The sequence below is a fragment of the Pseudopipra pipra genome, chromosome Z (genome assembly GCF_036250125.1).
Source record: "Pseudopipra pipra isolate bDixPip1 chromosome Z, bDixPip1.hap1, whole genome shotgun sequence".
NCBI classification, from domain to species: Eukaryota; Metazoa; Chordata; class Aves; order Passeriformes; family Pipridae; genus Pseudopipra; species Pseudopipra pipra.
The window spans coordinates 48,154,825-48,179,995 of record NC_087581.1 but is presented as its reverse complement, the minus strand read 5'-3'; the positions used below and the strand labels follow the sequence as shown (position 1 = coordinate 48,179,995).

Genomic DNA, 25,171 nt, shown 5'->3' with positions numbered 1-25,171 from the left:
GAACATGAGTCAGCAGTGCCCTGGCAGCCAGGAGGGCCAACCATGTCTTGGGGGGCATCAGGCACAGCATTGCCAGCCAGTCAAGGGAGGGGATTGTTCTGCTCTGCTCTGCACTGATGCGACCTCACCTTGAATATTGTGGCAGTTTTGGGCACCACAATATAAAAAGACATTAATCTATTAGAGAGTGTCCAAAGGAGAGCAATGTAGATGGTGAAGGGACTGGAGGAGAAGCTGTATGAGGAGTGGCTGAGAGCACTTGGTCTGTTCAGCCTGGAGGAGACCAAGGGGAGACCTCATTGCAGCCCGCATCTTCTTCACTGAGAGGAAGTTGAGAGGCAGGTACTGATCTCTTCTCTCTGATGATGAGTGACAGGACTTGAGGAAATGACCCGAAGCTGTGTCAGGGGAGATTTAGGTTAGATATCAGGAGAAGGTTTTTCACCCAGAAGGTGTTTGGGCAGTGGAACAGGCTCCCCAGGGAAGCAGCAACAGCATGAAACCTGACAGAGTTCAAGAAACAGTTGGGCAATACTCCTAGGCACATGGTGGGATTCTTGGTGGTGTCCTGTACAATGCCACAATGATCCTTGTGGGTCCTTTTCAACTCAGGATATTCTATGTTTCTATAAGTTTAAAGAAATGTTATAAGGTAATGTTAAAAATATTTATGTTTTGAGTTTTATATTTATGAGTTGAATATTTAAGCTCTAAACATAAACATCAGTACTAGCTGCAGTGTGCATATCTTTTCTATTGTTAATTCTTCACTGTGATAATAATTTTTTGAACTAAATACAGAAAGATGATACAATTAAACTTGTTTCTCTGTTTGCAGTAAAATATCTTTCTCTGACCTTGTATTCAGAGGAAAAATAGAATATAACAAAGGCCACATAGACATGTTGTCAGTTGTCTTTTAAACGGTAGAAAAATAGAAATAATGTATGATTTAATATTTAAAAACACAGAAAGCTTATTAACTAATTTTGATGCTGGTCCTCCCTGTCATGGGTTTACTTGCTCTAAAAAAAACTAAATGGGAATTTTCTTTCCCCTGCTGCAATGTGGGGGAGGGATGTTGAATGGGGAGGATAGTTTTCTGTGTTGGACAGTTGACCTACAAAAAGGAGCTGGCTGGCAGAACTACATTCCAGGCTGATAGCCCTCTCTAAGGCTGGGGGAGGGGGGTGGGAATGAGGAGTTGTTCTCCTCTCCTCTCCTTGGAAAGTGACACTTCACTTTTTGCCTTAATGGGGGCACGGTGTGTGCTGGAAAAGCTCTGAGGCCAATTTGCTCTCGATGTGGTCATCTGGCTGTTCTCTGGCCTCGTCTTGCCTACGGTCTGCTCTGTCGTCAGCTGGACCTGCTCCGATTTCATCAGAGTTTGTGCTTGACGAGGAAAGGGGGGAGTCATGACCACAGCCAGCTGCAGACCTCATGAGTTTCATGGGAAATAAACCACCCTCCTTTCCCCTTTTCCCCTTCCTCTCCTCAGTGGGGGGTGATCTCCATTTCGGCTTCTCCCGTGATCCGGGGACCCCACACGGCAACCACCAGAGCCCAACAGCGCCCCCTGCCGACCGACACCGAGCACTGCAGGCTCTGCTCCTCCCGTGATCCAGCAGCGCTCCTGCCCACCCTGATTAGGATCGCGCCAGAGGACAGGGAAGTATCGAACTGTTTCTGTTTTGAAGGGGGCTTTTGTTCAGTTGTTTTTTGTGTTCTTTTGGTGTTTTTGCCAATATACATATATTCTTTAATAAGGGGTTGTTATTTCTTCCTTTTTCCATACTTCCTTGATTGGAGCCTCTTAATTTCGGATTTACAATTGCTGAGAGAGAGGAGTTTGGTCTACTTCATAACTCATCCTCCTTAGCAAAACACTTCAGTCTCCTTAAACTGAGACACTCCCATAGATTTAGAACGTTACCACATATCCAGAACTTGCAATGCAGCATCATTACAGAAATTCCTAGCTCAGCACCAAGCAGACTCCTCAGCAAAATAACATGCTGATATACTGGTTTAGCCCCTGTACTGCAGTATTATGATACTATTTCTGCCTCTCAGCAGGTTAATTAGCTTGGGAATGGTAGAGTGCTTTTGATTTTCATCTCTAAAATTACTTTGTTCAAAGCTGGTTTGGCTATTTCTGTGCACTGCTTTCATGTCTCCTTAATACTGTTGTTTTCATGTTTTCTCATCTATAATTTGAGCTCAATTCCAATAATCTTATCAGGAAAACATTTAGAAGTTTTTAAGGGATTCTACAGATTATATATAGTCTGTCTCCACCCTTTGGACATTTTTGGGAACACCAAGTGTCAGTTGGGCAGTGTTTCTACCAACCTGTGGAGATTCTTTAAAAAAATCTCATTAGAAATATTTTCCTTCATAAACCCTGTTGAAAATTTAGTATCCATAAATTTCTATGTTCTGTTGACTTTGTTACATAGCCTCATGAATGCATTTAATGATTTGTTTTCATTTTTCCTGAATGAGGGCCCTGATTTATAAGATATTTTATCATCAAATATGAAGTATAAAATTAATTATTAACATTTAAATGATATTCTAGCTGAGATTACACAGGGCTTTACATTTCTCTGTGAATTTAATTTTGTTCTCAGTAGGTAATCAAACCTAGTGTCTAGTGAAACTTTCCACATGCATATTTGTAGTAACCTGCTTTCTTTGGTTCTCCAGTAACTAAGAAAACAGTAATTTTTCCATCAACAACCCAAACTGTATAAATCTATAAATCAGTGATTTTTAAACTTGTGACCATAGTTAGATGAAATAATAGATGAACTAAGGCAGCTGTATTACTAGACTTCTTTAGTGATAAATACATTAATTTCATAGGTAAAACAATTGATAATGAGTGCTTAGACTAGCAAATAGCCATATAATTAATTTAAATAATAGAGACGTAATAACGTTTAACATGGAATAGAAGCATTGAAGTTAAGGTGATTAAGGATGGTAAGGCACTGGAACAAGTTGCCCAAAGAAGCTGTGGATGCCCCATTCCTAGAAGTGTTCCAGGCAAGGTTGGGGGGAGCTTTGAGCATCTTGCTCTAGATGCTGAGTGATTGGAACTAGATGATCTTTAAGGTCCCTTCCAAACCATTCTATGATTATGTGATTAAGCGCTGATACTTTTAATTATTAAAAGCTGGGAAAGGACTAAATATCCTGGGCAGATTTCTTTTAATAGTTAATAGATGGTAATATTGATTTATATTTTTCTCAAGAAGACAATTCAGGAAGCTTAACATCTGAATATACATTTATAAACCTAGCAGATGAGTTTATTGTGGCACCTATTTATTGTTTAGGTAACATCTGTGTTCATTCCAAGTAAAATTACAGTTTCTAGGAGGCTAGTCAAGGCTACTTAGCTGTTTCGCACAAATATTTCTCCTTTTTTCATCTTTGTAGCCCAAATTGCATTCTCAAAGACAAGAGATCTTATTTATTTCAGGATTACACAAACAGAAGTGAATCCCAACACAGGGGTTAGGAGATAAATCTGCAAACTGTTCTAAAAGGTGGTGAATTTCCCAATTTCACTAATTTAGGAATGGCTACAAGTGTACTGGGATATCAGATGGAATTCAAAACCATTTTAACAAACTGGGGGAATGGCTCTTCCCTCAACGGATCTCAAGGAAGCCTTAATGACCAGCTAGCCAGACAACAGCTTGAAGATGTTTAGCTTAGAGATAAGTAGACTGGAATGTAAATTGTCAAATACTGCAAAGGCTCCTACCAAGGTGTAATACTGTGTTCTTGTTTTCCATAAGACTGAACAGCAAGAATGAAGACTTTAATCAAAGAACTAAACATTAATATTTATTTTCCTAACAATAAAAAATCTGTAAAGATAAATCTGTAAGGATCAGATAGAAAGATGTCACAATGATGACGATATAGGATATGCTGTATTGGAGTAGTCTTAATGTTGTGATTCTGAGCAAAGTGGTCTCTGATGCAAATGAAGATTATTTATTTTCCTCTATCATGGTACGTGAAGAAGTGAACACTGAGTAGTGAAATCTGGTCCTACTTGCATTCTTCATACCTCTTACAGCTTATCTGACAGCTATATTGTTGGTTCACTTGGAATTCTTATGTGTAGTGCAGTGAGAAGCTGTGCAGATGAAGTGTAAGGAAACATTCCTTTTAGCTGATATCATCAATTATATGTGGTATACTTGAAAGCATGCCCAGAGACACAATGACAAACTAATTTTGAGAATTGTATTGTCACCTACAGGTACTTGGTTTTGGCAGTGAAAATTTTTCTGTTTCAAAAATGGTGAAGCTTCAGAGCCATTAATTCCTGAAACAGTTCTACAGACCTTGATGAGCTTTAGGAATTAGAACTTGTTTTTGTTAAAGTAGCAGGGAAGGTAATGGTAAGTTAATTCAGTATTTCAGATAAGAATGTGGTTTAATTGCTTTGAAAATGTCTGGCATGATGCATCTATGTATTTAGTTTTCTTGTCATCTTGTGTTTATTGAATGTGCTGAGGGTGGGTTGCTCTAGGGTAAAACACCAGATGTCTTGAATTTCTGTTACTTGCAACTCACCATCATGAAAATGGATATCCTTTTGTTCAGTATGTGAAAATTTTCACCTCAACTTGACATGCTGGTTTTTTTACTACAGTCATTTTGTTACCTGTCACAAGTGAGATTTTTCCCACTTCTGGGCTCTTCAGCATCCATGTTTATATCACAGGGAAGAGGATGGTGTTCTTTCTAATATTCATCAGGATGCCTACTCTGAACATCTTGGACTTCACAGGAACAGTCCAAACAGGGAATTAAACAAAAGAAAAGAGAAATTCCTGAAATTCCAGTGAACCATTAACAAGTTTTATAAATTGATTTGCGATGCAAAAATTCTCATATTGCGTTGAATCCTAGACATGTTAGTGTATCCTGGTCATGTACCTTTCTGAAACAACACATTTTGGGTGTCAGTGTACTTGGAATTGGAGAGATTTAAGTAACCTCTAACATGGTAAGATACTGTTCTAGCTGTGAAGGTAGTTTGAAAAGCATGTAGAAATTGCCAGCTACTGTTGGTAAAGGGAAGCCATTACAGCAAGAAACTAATTCAAAGAATGCTTCTCCTGAGTATGTCAGAAGAATCTTCTCTTAACTCTCAGTAATTCTCCACCTGTGTTGGATTGATTCCCTCAATCCTTAATATTGTAAATGTATTCTTATTAATACCTTGATTTTTAATAGTGTGCATAATTCTCCTCCTCTGCCTATCATTTTTTCCGTGTTTTAAATACACTTTCACAGAGGTGCCACATCTTTGCTTTGTGGTGGGTCCATTGGAGCCAGTTGGAATTGGCTGTGTCCAGCACAGTGTGGCCCCAGCCTCTTCTCACAGAGCTATACCCTACCAGCATGAAAACCTTGTTGTTTGTACCTAATACAGGATGCAACTGCTTTCACCATTTAAAGAAATCCAGCTACCAGCTCACAGTATTTACTTGAGTACTGTTATTTCTGGAAATTATGATCTCACCAAGGGGTAAGGACGTGAACTATTCAGGCAAACAAGAAATTCAAGTATATTTATATATGCTGTCACTAATGACCTGTTTTGTTTGTGTATCTGGGTAGCTGTACGCATGTAATGAAAGTTGAACTTTTCCTTATGACAGTAATTTCAGCCTTTAGTATTGAATATAACTCAGGATTTTAGAGTAACACACCTATCAGACCAGAATGAATCTTCACCTTACTGTTCTGCTTATTCTCATTTGTGCAGCTGGCCAGGTGCAAGCTGTTCTTCCGGAGAGTGCAAGTCTCCCAAGGGTTTTCTGACCTGCTTCTAAGAAAACTGCTTTCTAGAGGTACGTGGGTGAACAGTAGGATGCTATTCTCCGTGTTGAGATGTACCACTGCTGCATTATGCCCAGATTCTTTCAATGGTGGGAACCTTCCTCAGTGGCATACAGCTGCAGCAAATGTACCAGAACTCCAGGTTAGTAGAGCACTACATGTCCATATGTTAGCTGAATGTTGATGCCCTTGTATGGTGTAGCACAACTGAACCTCAGCATACTGTACACATAGCGCACTGCATCAGTCTAGGTCAGGTCGTTCTCTGATCAGTTCAAATAAAAGTAGTCAAAGCCTCTGACACAAGATTTTCTTTTTTGTGTGTTCCATTCTTGGTGGAAAATGGTGTGATGCAGAGTCCAGGGGCCGTCTAACTACTGAGTTTTATGCCATACCTTTTCCCTCTTATAAAAGAAGAGAAAAGGCTTCTTTTCTACTAGTAGGTTGCAGTAGTCCTGTAAATTGCATTCCTGTAATTATATCTGAAAATATACCTCTGAAGAAGAAACGTAAAATATTTCTGTGACAGAAGACCTTGTTCTTTATATGCCCTGAGTGAAGAAAACTGAGTACTATCTAACAACTTGCAGTATTTTTAAAACCTGCTTTGTTTCTTTTCTTTTTTTTTTCTCCAGAGGGACTACAATAAAGCACATATATTTGAACTGTGTAGAAATAGTGCAGAGTTTGACCTGAGGTAAATTGACCTAACTCTGTGGCCATACACAGTGGAGATGTATTTGAGTGGCATTTCTTTAAGGAATGACTCAGAAAGACATTAAACTTAGAAGGATCTTGAAAAAGAATATATGATACCACAGCCAATAAAAACTTAGTTTCAAAGATATAGAGTGGTAAGTAAGGTTGGACTGGGAATTCTGGATTTAGCCTCTCTGTGCTGCTCCAAGATGGAAAGACAACTGTATCACAGCTGGGTTGTTATTGTTACCACTCAGTCAGTGTTTGGAAGCAATGGAATGATCGTCACATGTACAAGTGATGAAGGCTCACTTTGTTTACAGATGTGGTAGATGGGAAGGAGAGAGAGAGTGTGAGACTGAAACAGTAAACATTACTTCATTCTTGACTGAAGGACTTGGGCTGTCTCTGTCTTGGTATTACCTTGCTATTACCTGGATCATCGCTGGTTTTCTGCAAATATTAGCTGCTGGAGTTAATTGATAAACTCAACAGTGGTACCTGTGCTAAGTAAGGAGCCTAGACATATGGGAATTTAATTTCGTCAGCTGAAGTGAACTGAAACTGTGTTGTAGAGAAGGGTGATTATTCTTAATAATATGTTGCATCACAAATACCCACAGAATGGGTAATTTATTAGATGCACAGCCCTCTGTAAAAAATTATTATCTAATGGCACAAAATACTACAGTAGCTATGTTTGCCACCACTTATCTAGCTGATAGTAATTTGGGGATTTAAAACTGTACTAATGTATGCTGCCATGTTAATTGGGTGCTGCTGATAAGGCCAAGAAACTATCAATATATATTGAACAGTGACTGTAAGTAAACTAATAACGGTAACTGGATTTCTCACTAAGCAAGGAAAACAAATAAGTTCTTTTGACTGATTTAAAGGTATGATCAACTTGTTGCTGAATGTTTCTTGAATTGAGCTAATTGATGCAAAATAAACCAGTCACAAATGCAGCAAATGTGGGAGATGGAATGACTAGTGCATGAGTACAATGTGTGGTCTTTGAAGAATGTTATTTCTTGAAAAATTTGTTGAACTATGCAATAAACCCATAAAGCATGGAAAATGGACTAATCCCTATTAACACTGTAAATAAAAGAGATTATAAATATTTTCTGATTTTTTTCTTCCTGGCAAAATGCTATAAGAAAAAAACAGGAAGGGGCTAAAAGGAGAAGGTAACTTCTGAAAAGTTACAGTGGAAATAAATAGCTGTATTAGTGGAAGTACAGGACATTAACCCCAGTATGTAGACCCTCCCAGTGGAGTTTAATATACAGAATGTACAGGTTCTTTTTCCTCTTTTTTTTCTTGTAAACGTGAAAATTCATCCAGTTTTTAGATAACCACTAGCCCTACTATAATCCTGTCAAAAAAGGATAGTATTTTCACTAGTCATTACAGTATCTTCACAGAGCCACTAATACCATTAAATATATGCAGTGATTCAACATTAAGTTACTGTGCCACAGAAGTGAAAAAAAACAGTTACAGGTATTATATTTACTCCATTTTTCCAAAATGCTGTATGTTTGCACGCCCATTCAGGAAAAATGTCCCAGATAGTTAGATATGAAAATGGTAAAGGGAAAAAAAGCAGAAAAAAGGCTTATCCTTTCAGTCTCCAGCATCCTCATCCTTTGAGTCCTTATCAGCTTTCACCTTATCTGAGCTGCTTAGCTTTAAAGCAGAAGCCTGGTCACCTAAAGACATGACATACTTCTTATTGTGAAACAGTCTATGCAGTTTAGCCAGGCACAGTACATCTTCTGTCAGAACTGCTTAAAAAACAAAGAGGCTCTACCAATCCTTTAGCACATTCCTGAATATAATGGGTATCACATCATGTAGATTGAGGAATTGTGGGACTATGAAAGACATTGGGGGAAATAATTTATTAATAGCACATTCCTCTCTGGACCCAGAGGAGATAAACACTTTGATTGCATGTTTACATATATTCTCTTTAATTATCTTGGAAACACACAGTTGGGGTTTTTTTGTGTAGAAATAAGTGTTCTGCTACCAATTTCAAAGGAAGCCTCACCTTGTACAACTATCTTTGAACATTTAACTGGGAACTTTGCATTTGTTAAGCATTAGATTCTAACTGTGAACTAAAAAGCAGCCGATTGGTAGGGGTAGATATTTTTTCTTGGCTGTGTTTTCTGTGAATATGTTTCTTATTTGGCTGTTGGAGCTCCAGAGAAATGGAATGGAATTGTTTTAGCTGAGGGAACCTCCACCTAGTTTTACAGGAAAATTTCTGTTACCACAGTTTTGCATCAAGATTTTTTCCAGTATTGTAAGACAGCAGTGACCCTAATTAAGAGACATAATAAATGTATCATATTCAGGATTTCTGGAAATCTTACTTCTTATTTCATAGCTGTTTTTATTGGCTTTCAGCAGCTTTTGGCAGTATCAGAGGATTTGTCCAAGGATATTTAGAATGATTTGCAGTGTGGTTTATGGTGAAGCGGTAGCCATTTCTTTATTAATAGGAAAGTATAGAAAGTGTGTGATTTATATCTTCTGGATTCCATTTATGCTATTAAACATTCACATTTTCACTAGTTTTGCTGGTGAGCAAATTGTGTTACATAGCTGTTAGCTGGTGCATAGCTGTAGCTCTACGGCTAACACGGAGCTGACATGAAACAGAAATACCAGTCTCAGTACTAGTAAAGTTAAAAGTAAATAAAAAACATTTAAGTGAATTTCGTTACTACTGATGTTAGCAATTGCAGATCAAGGCTGAAGGTACTCCGTCCTGAGAATGATGGCTTTCACTCTGTCAGAGACCAGTAGTGTACTGATGAACCTGTAACTGTGGTGTGCATGTGTGGTTTCTGTGGTTTCTGTGTTAAATGCATTTGAAGTAGAATAAACTTTGAAGAATGATACATTTTTATCTGATAATATGTTTTTGCTCCCTCAAAGTTTTATGTTGTGTAAAATCTGAACACACTGCACATCTGATGTCACCTTAGTGAAACAAAAACACAAGTTTTACTTCTGGAACATATATTTTAAATACCAGCTCTCTAATTCATCTCTTGCCTCCATCCACTGATTTTAAAATAACCTTCCTCTGTAGTGGATTTCAGAAGTAGGAGTGTGATGGACAGTCAATTCTTGCTGTGACATTTTTTCCTTTCAAATTGTCACTCTTAACAAAAAAAAAAGCTTTGCCTGATATTACTTTCAAACACGTAGACTGGTGAGCTTTGAAAAGAAGAACTCATAGAGCTTATCTCATGTTTAGGCTTTCAGGATTCCACTAGGAAATATTTTCTTGTAAGCAAATTCTTGACATCTGAGGCTCTCTAGTTATACTTGTTAGGTTATTTCCAACACTTTCCTTTATGCTCAAGTTTGCCACCTTCAGGTGTATTGCATATCGTTGTTTCAGGTAAGTTTAGTGATACCAGTCCTTCTGGAGTTGGTCTGGGAGAGATATTTGCAGAAATTTCGAACTGTATTCTGTGTTGCAAATTTTATATACCCTGATACTTAAATCGAGTAAATGAGTTGGAAGAAGTACCCTCCTTCCCACTACTTTCATAATTTTTTAGGTAAATGATCTGAAATATATCAGAGATGCGCTCCTAGACACAGCCAGAACAACAGGAAAAGGTCTTTCTCCCTCAAGAGTGGCACACATTTACAGGCCTTGGAAAACAATGAAGCCAATTTATATACATACGTATTTTTATTTCAAGGGCCTTTCAATATAAGAATCTTAAGAAGACAACTGTAGACATCTGCTACATGTGCAGCGGAGCTACTATTTACTATGATCTTCTATGTATTTGCAGCTTTAAGCAAAAGGACGTATCGGCAATTTGATTTTCTGCATAATAGGCAGACAATGCAAAGCACAAAGCAAGCATTCTGTGTTGTGGTAGGAATGGTCAGTGTTACCAAAGCTATTGACTTTTCCCGTTTGGCTCGCAGGCTTTTGGAGAGAAATGACATATGTGCCATAGTGTAAAACATGGACTTAATGAACACACAGACATTATGCTATACCAAATGGAACAATAGGTGCAATGGCAAACCACTTAAGAACAAGTCACAATGTTTTGTTTGTTAGTCACAGATTTGCGTTTGGCAGTGTTATGAGGAAGAATGTAGACATTTAATTTCCAGTCCAAGAACAAATAGAAAATGTTTCTAATGTGCACTTGTGTTTAGCTTAAATAGCAATGTCAATATTTTTGTTTAAAGAAAATGGTAGCATTTTTTTGGTTTTGATTTTTCTTCCCCTTTGGATTTTACTTAAGAATTCAGTGTTTTTTATTTGACTTTGACTTTATGGAGACTTCTGTTGAAGCATTTCTTTCAGATCTCAAGTGCAGAATTGTTGCAGAAATGTTCTGCAAAAAATAAGGGAAAAAAGAAAAGAAAGAATAAAAAAAAGAAATCCTTCACTAAAGTGCTAATGAAATTATTTAAGGACCTTATGTAACCTTGAAGTGCTGTGGAATTAAGCCATAATCCCACAAAGCCTTAAGAACATAAATAATATCCCTGGTCATCCAAATTATTGTAGGTTTAATTATTTAGTATGGAAATTCCATAGAGAATAAATCAAATAATTTCTGCTTTTGCTGATGAAACTCAAAGGAGGAAAAACAATGTTCTGGATAGGTCATTGGGCCGGTAGCCCAAAGAAGGTAGTCTTTCATTTGATTTGAATTTGATTTAGAATCTGGAAAATACATGTTGCTTAAACAATAAAAAACCCCAGCACATCAAGTATCCAATTTCTTTTTTCCTCTGGCAGCCATTTTGTTTTGTTCTGAGTGAGCCCATCAGTGGCACCCCTTTCTGTAGAAATGTTTCAGAACATTGTTGTTATCGTTAATTCATCAGAATCCCCTTTTCACAAGTCCCGAGAGAAAGGCTGGTGCACCTTTTGTCAGGGAATGTGTGATGTGAAGCTTCTTATTAGTGGTCACTGTCCATGAACCATAAAAAACTCTGAGAACAGGTACATAACAATTCAAACCTCTGCTTCTGCTCTAGTATGCTATGTAATCCAATTATGTAGTGTCAAACGGCTACGTGCCCAGTGAGGCACAGGTCAGTCTTTTCTGATGAAGTGGGAATGATGTGAAACAATTTGCAGAGGTGTGGAACGCTGCTAGTATCTTCCTGATCTGAGGGAGAATTTTTGTTAAACTTTGTGTTAGCCATGTGAGGTGCTTGTATTCTGTCTAAATGCCATTCTGCAGGAATGTTTTTATATGCAGCCCCTGTCTTTTGCTCAGGCCTTTGCTACATAAAAATGTAAAGTCTGTGCAGAATCTGAATGAGGGGGGCTGGCATAAAAGTCTGAACAAATACAATATGTATTGCCCCAACAAAATCTATAAGCCTATGTCCTGATCTGCTTAAACTGTCTATAAGGAGTCAAGCAGCTCTTCTCATGAATTACAGCAAGTTTTAAGCAGGTTTTTGGTGTACAATTAAAACACACTTTTTGTAACAGTAATATAACACAATATGTATAATGTGTAGCAATAGAGCTAAAAAAAAATCACTGTACTCATAAATTAAGTTGACATTTTGAAAGGTTAACACAAGAGCTGTTTTGCTGCCTGTGATCAATAAAAAAAGGATTTCAGTAATTAAAATCTCTGATGTGGACATTCCTTATTTGGTGCCTGTCAGAAAGGACAAAACAGAGTTGCCATAGACAAGAGATAAATATAGATAAAATAAGCCTTGCTCCTAGGAGTTCTTATCTACAAGAGGAATTAGTGGTGCACAAGTCTTTCCTGGTTCAGACTGTAAATGAATTAAGAACATGGTAAGCATTGCTGTGAATTTTCAAGTTGGTAGAGAAAAACAGGATACACTACACTATTTTCACAGAACTATAGATAAGAAATAACTGTTAGGTAATATTAGATATTGTACATGTCTGATACATGGACATGTTAGTTGTTTAAAAATGTTTAAAATATGCATAGATTCCTGGTTTTTTTGTGCTTATCGAATTAGATGAAGGCCCTCTCTTTCTAAAATGTCCTTATAGTAAAAAAAGGGAAAAAAAAGGAGCATTTAAACACAATCCTTTAGCCCTTTTGTAAATTTGTTTTAAAGTTACATTTTCTTGTAGGTCCTGTTGGTTACTGATAAATGGTGATAAATATTTTGTTATTCATAACCAAACCATGACAAGACAATAATCTGGTTTCTGTAAAATGGTATCTGCAAGAAATGTGTTTTCTGTGATTAGTAGGAGAAAGCAGCCTCATTAAGAAGGCTAAGAAGTGTCACTGAAGAAGGAGCAAGTAGGGTTGTTGGCTCAAGAGCAGTGGTTGGATACAGACTCCTTAGGAGTAAGAATAGGAAGGAGAAGAGATTGCATTGCCCTTTATGTGAGAGAGCAACTGGAGTGCATGGAACTGTGCCTGGGGTTGGGTAAGGAGCCAGCTGAGAGCTTGTGAATGAAGATCAGGAGGTGGAGCAACATGATTGCTGTTGCAGTGGATGTCTGCTATAGATCTCCTGAGCAGGAGGAAGTGGTAGCAGAGGCCTTCTTCAGATGACTGGAATAAGCATCACAATCCCAGGCCCTGGTCCTTATGGGGCTCTTTAACCACTCTGATATCTGTTGGAGGGATAACACAGAAGGGTTCAAGTAGTCTTGGAGACTCTCTAGAGCATGTGGCTGATGAGTAATTGAGGAACCAAGACAGCAGGGTGCTCTGCTGGACCTGCTGCTTACAAGCAAGGAAGGTCACGTATGTGAAAGTCAGAGACAGCCTTGTCTGCAGTGACCATAAGATTGTGGGTTCGCCACCCTACAAGGACACAGCATGGTGTTTCAGGAGAGCAGACTGTGTCCTCTTCAGGGATCTTCCTGAAAGAATCCCATGGGATATGTCTATGGAGAGGATAAGAGTCCAGAAGAGCTGGTTGATTATTAAGGATCACCTTCTTCAAGCTCAAGACGTTTCCCTCCTGACAGGTAGGCAATCAAGCAAAGGGAGCTGCAAGGGCCCACTTTGAGTGGGTCAGAGATACTGATGACAAACAGCATAGAAAAAAGGTGAGGTACTAAATGCCTTCTCTGTCTCCTTCTTTACAGGTAAAATCAACCTTCTGAAATCCCAGGCCCTGAGACCAAAGGGAAAGACTGGAGCCTAGAGTGGAAGAGGAGCAGGTTAAGGAGTACTTAATAAAAACAAGCCACGGGGTCTGATGTGTATATCTGATGTATATCTGATGTATATAAGTCTACGAGGTCTGATTTTTTGCATCCAGAAGTACTGAGGGAGATGTCTGATGTCATTGCAAGGCCAGTCTCGATTATCTTTGAAAAATCATGGCATCAGGGAGAGGTTCCTGAAGACTAGGAGACAGCAAGTGTTACTCCCATCTTCAGGATGCGTAGGAATGAGCATCTGAGAAACTACAGGCCAGTCAGCCTCACCTCCAGTCCTTGGGACAGTGATGAAGAAAATTGCTCCTTAAACGATTTGCATGGTGATAATACTGAGGGAAAGCAAAGGATACAGTGCTGTGAGGCACTCCTAAAAAGCATGATTGGTATAATTTATTTCTACACCACCAGCCCCTTCAGAGCCCTACAAGCAGTGGCCTTACTGATTTTAATTTGGATGCTGTAGTATCCTTTCTAGAATATTCTGGAGAAGGTGATATTGCTGCTTGATTAAAACTTGAAGTGACCCTGTTAATTTTTATCATCCCTGATGTGTTGTAGCTGTTCGTTCACAGGTCAAAGGGAAAAGTATTTGACTGTGTTCTCAGCAGTAAACCTGTGTAGTATCCTTATTTCTGTGTTTTCTTCAGTCTTTCCATGATAAATATGTGTACATCTTGCAAAACTTCTTCAGCTATTGTTTTCTCGTCTGCTTTGTACTTCTGGCAGGCAACATTTTTTTTTGCTGTCTAAAGACAAGAACATTTTTGCATTCAGGGAACATGGGGGGTAGAAATCGAGCCTTTTAACAAGGTTTATATTAACCTAGGATAAACATGACTCTGAAGATGTGGGTCTGACTTGATGGTGACAAATCCCTCTAGTTCCTCATGCTTTTCTGGTAGAAGAATTAGCAATGACAGTAGGTATGACTACAATGTGATTTATGGTATTCATTGTTATTTGCATAAAGAGGGTCAAAACTGAAATTTTGACCCTTTTGGCTATCTTGTCACATGTGTTTTAGAGAGGTGGTAAAAGAATGGAGAGGGACAAAATATAAAGCAGGTGATATGTTCTTGAACTCTTGACTTTGAGCAGCTGCATTTTAAAAGCTGTCATTCCATTTTGCTGGTATGTCTGTGAGGCCTTTCCATTATACGTGCAAACACAATCTGATTAGTATTTTTTATAAGCTTGTCTTGTCTGCTTTTATTACAGACATCACCTTCAGACGTAGGGCCACCACAGCCATTAAATCAAGAATATTTAGCTATTATTTGTAATAAATGTCAGCAGGGCTGAATTGAAGCCAGCAGGAAATGTTCAGGGCAGAAAACACACTGACATTCATTCATGCAAATTTGTACCACTAGTAGAATTAATCATAAAGAGGGAGGGTAGAACATAAATTGCATTTATATTACTGTTTTGGCAAATTGTGATTCATCATGAAGATGAGGGCTATAATGGGTAAGCAGCAGCCTAGTGACATAGAGCCACATGCAAAGTATAGTTAGGTTGAGCATAACTTCCAAGACAAGATGTTTAAAAACTCTTTTTAAGTTACAATGGTTCGATGTAAAAGGGAAATGAAAACTGCATCTCCTCAAATTTTAACAGGTAATTTCAATCAGAATTTAAAAAAAATATTCAGGCAACTTTTTGGTATTTTATCTTTTCTCTCTCTTTTCATAATGTGGACAGATCTGTTCTTCATACTATTTGACCAGAAAACAATAGCTCTAGAAAGTTTTTTGAAGGCAAAATACGTCAGGCCTTTTTAACTTCAATATTGTATACTGTTGCCGGTGTATTTTGGTGCTGAAAAAAATCTCCAGGAGCAGTTAATTAGGGGTGAGATAAGAAAGGGTTTATTTGCCTAGGCTAAGATGTTACAGGATGCGTGCAGGCCGTGCCTGAGAGGTTACATTTTATAATACCATCCATCCAATCCCAGATGTGCCCACCCTGCGGCCTTTCCTCTGGTCCGCTCCGGGTCCACCCCCTTAAAATGAGTCTGGGGTCTTTTCCTTCATCATCTTCACCATCTTCAGAGCACAAAGGGTACATAGTTACCTAATTTTTGACCATATTCTGTGGTTTGGGCCCTGATATGCTGTTCTGTCAACTGTCTAGGCCTTGCCTTGACAAAAGACTAAACACCCTGCTGTATTCAGAAGCAGGATTGATATGGGGAGCATAGAATGGGGTAAGAGGATTAGGAATGTATAAACAAGGGTACTGGAGAAAGGGAAAGGAACAAGGGACAAGGGGGCGGGAAGGTTGCTGCTTTTAAAACTTACTTATAAAACTTATAAGTCTTACAAATATTAGAAAAATAAAAAACCATTAGGGGCTTAAGGCATCAATACTCTAGGAAATTTACTAAACATATCTATTCAGAATGTAGGGTGAGAATTCTTGAATTTTAATAGGAACAGGGTTTTTTGACAGGTATCTTTCTGCAGTATGCAAATGTTTTGCTAGATTTTGGCTGGAGATCACCACCAGGATTTATATTGATGTCCAGGAGGATATCTAGTGTCAGGACGGTTAGAGGTCCAGAAGTTGCTGGGAGGACAGACCACCTTTTACTGATTTTGAACCGTGTAGCCTACAGAGCTGCCATGGACAGAAATTGCTTCAGAAATCCAGCTATTTAGTACTATTGGACTGATGCAGACTAGGAATTGAATTCTGGTGACTAGTGAATTCAGCTCTTAAAAGTTTTGCTGATGACAACTATAAACAAAGTGCTCCCTTCACCAGTACTATTCTTTGCAAATTCCAATAGACAAAGCAATATTAATTGCAAGTATGTTAAATACTTAGCATTTGAAAAATGTATGATGATATATATATTTAGTAGTTGTATTCCTTTTTATTTGCTCCTAAAAATGTACAGAGAAATTACTGTTAGATTTGGTTGTCACTACATCAGGATCTGATGGACAGCCGACTAGTAAATCACTACTTGACAGAAGTAAAAAACCATTTTAAACCCATTTAAATGTATCTCAGTGCAATATTTGTTGGAAATTACCCACCTGAATAATCTGTAGAAAAACTGTAATTACTGTTTTCTTGTATAACATGTAGTCCTTTGCAGCAAGCTGTAAGAAATATTATAATGTGAATCTGTTAGTGATAAAACTTAGAAAAGAATTAATATTGTATTTTGTTATTCCTGAAATGTGAAAAACCAGAGGATGAAAGCATATATTTTTTTATCTCCTTCTATTATCTTGACACAAAAAGAAGAGTTTAAATCTGCTCTTGAAGAGATTAAAAAATAAACCAGATGACTGGAGCTGACGTAAAAATGTTAGGGGAATTTATAGACAATAACTATTCTTCGGTTATTCAACAGTTCTTCAGTTGTAGAATTTAAACAATGAGTCAGAGAGAGCATGAAACTGAAGTATGATTCATAAAATTAAAATAAAAAACTTTTGTATGGTGATCTCTGAGCCGAGTATAATTTTCAGAGTACTGAATTTCCTGAAGTGCCAAGGAATTAAATGCAAAACAAATATTCCAAACCAATATTCCATTCTCACTGTTTATAATTATTGCATGGAGTCCTGTCTTGCAGAGTGGGGGGACACTTAAACAAAACCACCTTCTTAAGTACCAGAAGGAGGCAGTGTTAATTGTTTCCTTAGGGTTCTGCTTTTAGTTGCTGAAGTTGGGCAAAGGAGTTGATTTCATTGAGGGGAAATGAATGCTTCCTGTTAAGTGAAATACAGCTGCTTGTCAAATAATTCATTAATTCACACAGCTTAGCTTGTACTGCTCAGTTGTCATTAGCATATTATGATCACTGAAAGAAATCATAATTAGAAGTCACTGGTCTTTTTTTAGGGCAAAATGTTTGATTTTTGTCTTCCATACTGTAAGTCTTAATCAATCTTAAGTTTGTTTGAATCCTGACTACACTGTGCTTTAGGGACAAAAAATGTTGTGGTATAAATATACAGAACCAAGAGAGTTCATGCTGAAGAAATCTGGCTTTTTATCTGTCCCATGGTTTCAGGATATTCAGTAAGCTTTAAACAGCACTTTTTTTTTTTTTTTTTTTTTAACATGAGAAATCTGATAAGCAGTGGTGTCATACTGAGCTTTGGTAAACCCACTATTGCAATACTTCAATAAGTTCTGATTTCTTCATCTCAGGGAGGAATGAGGAGAGAAGGAGCAAGCAAAGGCAGCTGAAATGATAAAAGGGAGAGGGAAGCTGCTTTATGGGCAGTGACTAAAAATGTTAGAAGTTCAGTTTGAATATGAGAAGACTAAGAAGTATATGATTAAGATTTATAAAGTCTTCAAGGTGGAGCATAAAGTGGATTATATTCACTAGATTACATTATATTTTAAGCAGGACCAAGTGCTCAAACTATGAGGAGAATGACTAGAAAGATGGATGTCATCTAGGACAAAAAGGGACAAGATAAATTAATGAACAAAAGCTCCATAAAGAGATTCTGAAGAAACAGGTTAGGGACAGTTCTCTAACACCCATAACATTACGACCTTAGATGTTGTGGGAGTATGAGGGAAATAGACTTCATGTAACAGCCAGATGCTTGTGCTTTTCTTGAATAGCAACTTCTACTGCTGCTATTGGAGACAGAGTCTTAGGATGTGAACCACTGATCTGAATAGGTAAGGCATTTCTAGTGGTCTTAAATGTTCTGTTTAGAGAATCACTCAACATAATATGTCTTGTGAATTTTTTTCACAATCTCAATAACATTGAGTCATATATAGCAAAGAAGCAGGAATGAGTTAGCAAAGAAATTAGTTAGTGCTTAGCTAAGCACAGGTGGTACTGTTTACGAAATAAGTTTTCTAGTTAAATTAGGCGCTGGAAGCAATTGAGAGCCAATTCCTGAATAAACTAAAAGCAAATTCTGGCATGTCCTAACTGTATGTATGAGTGTGTATATATTTAATTTTTTTAGACTTCTCTTTCCTTCCTGTTTCAGTAACAGTACTTTACACCAGTCAAAAGCTACCAATGCTATTAAAGAATTGAATTACAAATACTTATTCCAAATACTACCAAAAATCATGAGTGAAGTTGTGTGCCCAAAGCAGTGTGATTGGTTTAGAAATCATAAGCCTAAAAAATAATATTTTCTTTCTGGTTATTCTTTAATTTTTGTTATGTATTAGCTTTCTTGGAAATCCTGAGAAGTAGAAGAATATCCAATTTTAAAATAAATGAATATAAACCTGAAATTGTTGTCGTACAGTTCTAATAGATGAACTTACAGATAAAGTATGACGTTTCTAAGAATTCTGTCAGTATATAATTTCACTAGTGCAGTTGGCTCATGTCTGTTCTATAATGTGTGGATCTCATGTACCCTGCAATTAAAAAAGCCCCACCAGATTTACCTTCTTGTTTCTGTCTTATTTCCATGAAAATGTAGTTCTGTGTTGTAGGGGGCGTGTTTAAGGTACAGAGGATGTACCCGGGCAAGAGGGCCTGAGGGAGCATGCGCCGACATAGACAACCTTATTGGTCAAAGAAGTCACATGGTTTTAAGGGATAAAACCAGCGCTGAATTTGAAATAAATCTCTTTGTTTCACCACCTCACGAGGAACATGTATTTTCCCTGTTATATAAGGACACATGCCCATACATATGGCGCACCCGAACTTGGGACTTTGAACTTATATTAAGTCAGTTTAGCTTACCCTGAATCAGGAAATTCAGCGGTAGATTCCGATTGTCGTGTCAATTAATCCGATGCAGGAATCTTTTACCACAAAAAACACAGATGTCTTTAAGTTGTTATCTCAGAGCGTCTGAGAAACGCAATCCTAGTTTAGTGAGCTCCAAAAATATTAGGAAAAGTGCACAGGAACAAGAAGAAAAGAAGAAAGAAGAAAAGAAAAAAACGACAGATAGAGGCAGTCGAAGAGAGCAAACCGGAGTGAAAGTGCTGCAGCTCACTGCCACAGCCTGCCGCTTCCTGCCGACTCCTGCTTGTCTGTGACGACAACGTAGACCCTCCAAGCCGAGGAAAAACTACTCAGAAGCCGCGGAGACCCCAAAGGAACTCTCTGCCACTTTTCACCGCTTTTTGCCGCCGCACTGGCGCTAGGATCGCATGCTGCTGACCGCTGCCGATTTTCATCACTCCCAAACCACCGGAGAGCCCCTGGACCCCATGCTCCACGCCGAGCCACCAGTGCCCACTGCTTGCCTGCTGCCGCTTGCCACCCACACCCGCAGCCGCCGCCGCCGCCGCCCACTGCAGACGAGCCCACCTCAGCCGCTGAGAAACAGCACCTCCTCCACCCACGCAGCCCCAGTTGACCGAAAACCGGGAGAAGCCAGCAAATAGACAAAGACTTTCCAGCAGCGCACGTCTACAACGCCGAGACTTAAAGGTAAGATGGGAAATTTTTTCCCCATTGAAATATCACAGGACACAGAAGCACTGGCTATCCTGCTGAAACCATATCACATACAAGCCACAAGGGCTGAACTAACAGAACTTGTACGCTTTATTAAGGCAGCTATCCCCTGAACTGCTATTAGTTGAAGCCCTTCACATAGATATATGGGACAAAATAGGAAACCTTATAAAACTGAAAGCCCAGGGGGGAGACCCCCAAGCTAACAATGCTTTTCCAGCCTGGCAAGTCATAATGTCTGCACTAAGCAAAGCACACGAATGGACAACACATGCATCCAACACCAACACACACCCCCCCAATCACACTGCTGGCAACGACCCGACTTTTAGGCGTAGGAATTCAAACGCACAAAGTCCGGCGGGGGGAGGGAGAGGAGCTGTTCATGACTTAAGTTTCGGGTCAGGAACTGGGAGCCAAGGGGACGCAGGTTGGCGGGAGGGGACGGGGCCTGTGATGCGAGATCCCAGCCCATGGGACCAGTGCAGAGGGCTCCGTAATAGTGATGGGGGGGTAACCCAGCATATTTGCCACCCCGCACCGTGGATGATCGCCGACCACGTGCCCAGGGATGGGTGCCACCATCTTGGCCACCACATGGACCAGAAACTGACCCGTCTCTTCCAGCCCCAGCGCTGCCCCACCCCACCCATAGGCACAAAGGGGGGGGGTAACCTGGCCCCCTCGCTGCCTCCATCACCCACCACCACCCCCCCACAGGGAACCGGGTTTACTGAGGCCACGGGGGGGAGGAATGGGGGGTTGAGGAGGAGGAATTTGGGATGGTTCTGTTGGGAGGGAGCGAGGTAGCAAACGGGGAAGGATTGGTTGATAGATGGGGTTTGTGTAGAGAGGAGGCATTACGAGTGGGGGACTTGCAAGTAATAAATGCATGCCCTGTCGTTATTGGCCCACGTCAGAACCGTTGATTCCAACCTTTACCACACGAACTAACAAAAGAACTGAGACAACTAATAAGGGAAACTGGCGTGTCCTCACCTAATACCCTTGCATTTTTAGACACACTGAGTTCCACCTACATTTTTATGCCACATGATTGGAGGACCCTATTAAAAATAAGTCTTACTAACAGCCAGTACAACGTGTGGCTGACTGATTTTAGGGAGAATTGCTCTGCTTATGCCAATGACCCACAGGCAGGTGTAACAGCACATCAACTCACTGGGGAGGGTAATTACCATTCAATAGACTCTCAAACTGGGTACAATAGGGAAGTATATGAGGTAATAGCTAAACATGCAATGCAAGCTATGAGGACATTACCTACATCAGACAGAGATACCAATTTATCATTTACAGAAATAATGCAGGGCCCAACAGAACCATACACCCAATTCTTAGATCGGCTGCAATCTGCCCTAGATAGGCAGATTGAAAATGAGGAAGCCAGAGAAATACTTAGCAGGCAGCTGGCTTTTGAGAATGCGAACCCTGACTGTAAAAGAGTTCTAAAGACCCTTCCTAAAAGGGAGAGCTGTAGCATTGTAGAACTGGTTCGTGCCTGTCAAGGGGTTGGCTCAATGGCACATCAGACTGATTTATTAGCAGTAGCTCTGAGTGCCCAATTAAGAGCACAGGAGGGAGCCAAACCCAGAAGTGGTTGTTACATCTGTGGTGCCCCCGACCACTTTCAAAGAGATTGTCCTAATCAGGCTCGAAACATTATCATGACATGTCCAGGTTGTCAGAAAATCACACCCATGCCACCTCAGGAAGGTGTTAACCCCAGAGGGTTAATGGCAAATGAGATCTGGCAAACAGATATCACACACATCTCCAAATTTGGCACATGAAAATATGTACATGTAACTGTAGACACACATTCACAATACATAACTGCTACAGCACAGGTGAGAAAGCCAAGGATGTAATGAGACACTGGCTCAGTTGTTTTGCTACCCTTGGTACCCCAAAACAAATAAAAAACGATAACGGACCGGCATACATCTCAGAAAAGGTAAGAAATTTCCTATCAGAGTGGGGAATTTCACGTCACAGGAATCCCACACTCACCTACTGGACAGGCAATTGTAGAAAGGGCACACCACACACTGAAAGAAATGTTAGCTAAACAAAAAAGGGGGGAGAATCTGTATAGTCCACAAGAACGTCTGTGGAAAGCCACATATGTTATCAATTTTTTAAATTGTGACAGTGCTGAAAGAAGCAGGTACGAAAAGCAGCACAAATCTCAGGCGTTTGCCTCTCCCAAGCCACTAGTCATGGTAAAGCATTTGATTTCGGGAAAATGGACAAGACCTCCTAGATCTTATGACTTGGGGGAGAGGTTACGCCTGTGTGGCTACAGGAAAAGAATTTAAGTGGATTCCTTCCAGGTGTGTAAAATCCTATTTAGGTACGCAATCACAGCAGCAGGAACCAGAGTAACGCAAAAGTTTTAAAAGAGTTATGTTTATGTTTCAGGTTTTTATTAAGGAACGACCAATGTGGTAACAAGCAGTCTGCAAAGTATCTGTGTGTGTGTGAATGTGAGTGAATGACGGCCGTCAGTGAATGAGAAGAGTGAATGAATAAAAGAGTTGTTTGACTGGACAAATATTAAAACACAAAACACCTCACAAAATAACATTACCTCCACCACGAGGTCACTTTAAGAGAATTTAGCTTTGCTAAGCTTAGCCTGTTTTTTAAATAAAGTTGAACTCCCCAGTTATTTAAAACCCCTCAGATTAATAAAGGTTATAAGTTTATACACAGTTGGGCTAAGGCCCCTAAGTTAATAAAGTTATTTCTCCAAGTTGCACTACCCTATAGGAATATAAGAAAGTTTTAAAAGGTTTACAGTAGAAGTACAAGGGGCCAAAGCAAGTGATGTGCTGGGTCATTGCAAGCTTTGGTAGTTTACAATGTACTGTTCTGATTGTTTGCACTGTTGTTTTTGCACTGTTTTCGTGACTTCCTTAGATAATTAAGAGGGGAGTGATGTAGGGGGCATGTTTAAGGTACAGGGGATGTACCAGGGCAAGAGGGCCTGAGGGAGCATGCGCCGACATAGACAACCTTATTGGTCAAAGAAGTCACATGGTTTTAAGGGATAAAACCAGCACCAAATTTGAAATAAATCTCTTTGTTTCATCACCTCACGAGGAGCATGTATTTTCCTTATTATATAAGGACACATGCCCCTACACTGTGTCTGACATTATAAAGGGGAAATAAATACATACTAGTTTTTCCATGGCTCCTTGTGCAGTGCAGAAATTTCTTACCATATAATTGTGGCATTCTTGGTGCTTCTTCTTAAGGATCCTCTGGCATGAAGGCCAGCTGACCAGTGTCTCTTGACAGATTCCTTCTCTACAGCATTTGAAGACAAGGTAAAGCTAATTACTTTTGTGTGTCCTGGACTGGATGCAGTCAGATCACATAAATACATGTGGTACAGTATAGAGGGACTGAGCAGCGGAGGCCTAGCTAGCAAACAGAACATGCTTGGTCATTTTGGTTCTTATTTCATTGCTTCAAGGTTACATACTGCCTTGGTAAGGAAATGCTTCACCCAACAGAATGAATATTTTGATTGAGAACTTCTTTGTAATTGTTTTTTAAAACTTCTTTGTAATTGTTTTTAGAGGCTGGAATTTCCAGTAAAATGCTACATTAACTGTAACTCACTAATATAAGGAACGATCTCTTCTGAAATGTCTTGTGGTCTGATATTGATGATAAATGGTTCTATTGACCACATTCTGCAACCATGGCTTATGAAAAATTTAAACAGTATTAAACAGCTAATAGGGACAATATATGGCTTCCAGTTTAATGACAATGGTGCTATCAGTCTTTAAAAGCCGTGGAGCACATGTTGTTACTTGGTCAAATTATTTTCTATATCTGTACATTTTACTCTGTGTATTTATTTAAATATATAATAACCTATCTTCAGTATTGAGGAGTGAAACAATTTACGAGTTTATGATTTTGTTGCCTCTATATGATGACCCTGATAAAAGATGGAAGTTATAATTTTCTAATATGGCTAATTAACAATTAAAAACCTGAAATTTAAAAATATTTGTTAAAAAAATTGCTTTTTCTGTGTACCAGAAACTAAAGAGAATAACAGTCTTGTAACTCTATAGATTTAACATTTATTTTTTCCGGAATATTTGTATTTAAACATACAAATTTGTATGTAAACTTACAAATTTGAGTGCTTTTTGGAAACTATGAGAAAGTTAAAAATGGAAGTGTGGTCTGCGCTCATATAGTCTTATAGTTTTAGGGTGTATCTTTCTCTTACCCTTTTATAGTGAAATTCTAAAAATAGTTGAGGCCATTTTAAACATTTTGGGTTCCTACTTTTAAATTTCAAATGTTAGTACTGTATGGGAGGCCCTCAATGAAAGAAAAGGTGCAAAGCTTGGTTGTTTTGTGATGCAAAGGATGATATACTTCTCAGTTAGTTAATACTTAGTCAAGTACTCTTGTTTAGAATTGCAGGGTGCTTTCTGCCATTTAGCTGCGTAATAAAACTGTGTTCATGATAATTTTTTGCCACTGAATATTTCATGCACATTTTGCAAGAATAGGTTTATTCATTTGATGGTCCTTGGCTGGACTCCAATTGCAGTAATTAGATTATGCCTTTCTAAAGTCACTTTTGAAGAAGTATCAAGTGTAGCTTTCCTTTCTGTTCCTGAAGTGGAATCAAAACAGCTTTGTAATTGCTTTTTTTTGTGTTGTGGGGTGTGTACCTGAGAGACTGAGAGAATGCGCATTCAAAATCTTTTTGACCTATCAATGTATTGAATCAAAGTAAGATCAACAGTATGGCTGAACATATCTGATGTAACTGTGTTGTGAGCACGCATATCTTACAGAACACGGATAAGTGTCTCACTTAAAAAAGTCTGCCTGTAAGTGGAAACACACAGTATTTATTCAGTGAATTATGCTGGAAATAGTCCACAGAG

The 25,171-nt window shown here is 38.9% G+C and overlaps 1 long non-coding RNA gene across 1 annotated transcript in view; it reads left to right on the top strand.

The window, feature by feature from the left end:
• The window catches only part of LOC135407346 (uncharacterized), a 48,073-nt gene extending 34,251 nt beyond the window's left edge, over positions 1-13,822 (top strand). The window contains exons 5-6 of the long non-coding RNA XR_010426831.1: positions 5,804-5,888; positions 13,703-13,822. This is a non-coding gene — a long non-coding RNA (uncharacterized LOC135407346). The remainder of the gene's footprint in view (positions 1-5,803; positions 5,889-13,702) is intronic.
• The last annotated feature ends 11,349 nt before the right edge of the window (positions 13,823-25,171 follow it).